Source organism: Myotis lucifugus, unplaced genomic scaffold (genome assembly GCF_000147115.1).
Source record: "Myotis lucifugus unplaced genomic scaffold, Myoluc2.0 scaffold_81, whole genome shotgun sequence".
Lineage (NCBI taxonomy): Eukaryota > Metazoa > Chordata > Mammalia > Chiroptera > Vespertilionidae > Myotis > Myotis lucifugus.
This window is the reverse complement of record NW_005871129.1, coordinates 573610-575238: the sequence shown is the minus strand read 5'-3', so window position 1 is coordinate 575238 and position 1629 is coordinate 573610. Positions and strand designations below refer to the sequence as shown.

At 42.1% G+C, this 1629-nt stretch overlaps 1 protein-coding gene across 3 annotated transcripts in view; it reads left to right on the top strand.

Annotated features, from left to right (window-relative positions):
* KLHL28 (kelch like family member 28) overlaps window positions 1–1629 on the top strand; it is a 27414-nt gene that overhangs the window by 20100 nt on the left and 5685 nt on the right. The window lies entirely within an intron of this gene.

Below are 1629 nucleotides of genomic sequence, written 5' to 3'. Positions count from 1 at the left end.
TTGCCCCCCCAGTTGGTTTGTTTGCCCCAAACTGCCCCCCCAGGAAGCCTGTTTGTTTCCAATTGCCCCCCCCTTTTGGCCTGATACCCCCTAACTGTCCCTTCCCTTCCGGCCTGATCCCCCCCAACGGCCCCCCCCCCCCCCCCCCGCCTACCTGCTTTCCCCCAACTGTCCTCCCCCCACTGGCCTGCTCGCCTCCAACTGCCCCCCTGCAGGCCTGCTCTCCCCCAACTAACCCCACCCTGCCAGCCTGCTTGCCCCCAACTGCCCCCCCTCTCGGCCTTCTCGCCCCCACCTGCCCCCCTCCCGCCAGCCTGCTCACCCCTAACTGCCCCTACCCCGCCGGCCTGATCGCCCCAAACCTGCCTTTGCTTCGGCCCCACCACCATGGCTTTGTCCGGAAGTTTGCCTGTGTCTAATTAGCATATTACCCTTTTATTAGAATAGATGATTTCTGGTTTTTAAACAATTTGTGTGTGTAAATTAACTTCCCCTTTTAATTTTTAAAGTAATAATAGACGTTTTGGAAATTTAATCTGCCCTATAAGTATAATTATAATTGTTTATGTGGGGATTTAATACAAACCTAAGAGTCAAATGCTTCTTACTAAATTTTATATTCATTCAATCAATATAAATGGATGGATTTTAAAATTCAGAAATCTGAAATTAAGATTAAGTTAGACAACTAGATTTTGGGTGGTGTGTGTGTGTGTAAATGGCCTGTTATTGCGCTGCTTAATAGAATAAAAAAGTGAAAAATGCAATTCCTATATGCTTACACTATGTATGTATATTTATTAATTTTAAAATATATATTTACTTATTAAAAAATATCCTCACCTGAGGATATTTTTCCGTTGATTTTTAGAGAGAGTGGAAGGAAGGGGGAGAGACAAACATCCATGTGAGAGAGATGCGTTAATTGGTTGCCTCCGCACCCAACCAGTACACGCCCTTGACTGGAATTGAACCCGGGACCCCTCAGTCTGAGGGCCAACGCTCTATCCACTGAGCCAAACCAGCTAGGGCCCAGGCATACATTTCTATATTTTGAAAAATTGCTGGCAGAGATTTATAAGATGAAAGACTAAGTATTTTAGTTTTGAGATACTCTTGATGTTTTAAGTTTTTGCTACAGTTTATTGACTCTTATCCAGTGATTTTGCTCTAAAGATTTTTATTGTGGTGTCCTTTCAGAAAGTTATAATTTAGTCTATATTCTAGTCTAGTCTACAGTCTAGTCTCTATTCTAAATCCAGAATTAAGTTATTGACATTCAAATGCTTTAGGATTTTTTGAGAGGTTAGATTAAGACCAGAACAAGCTTAAAAAGCTTACCTTTGTACGGCTTCAAGGCAAAGCATAGGCTACATGGCCTTCTGGAATGTTCTAGGGAAGCTCTTGTAGAAATTCTGATTTGATTCAGATTTCCATAGGATAGCTTGAAAATGCCAAGTGTTCTCTGGAATGCAGATTTGACTTACATCCTTGAATTCTCCTAAATCACCGAGATTATTATGATTAGCCAATTTTTGCTATGAAATCTGCAGTGTTTGCTTTGCAGTAAACCACTGTGAATTCTCCTTGTAAGAAAAAATTCCTCTTCTTTCCTTCTTTTCCTTTTTC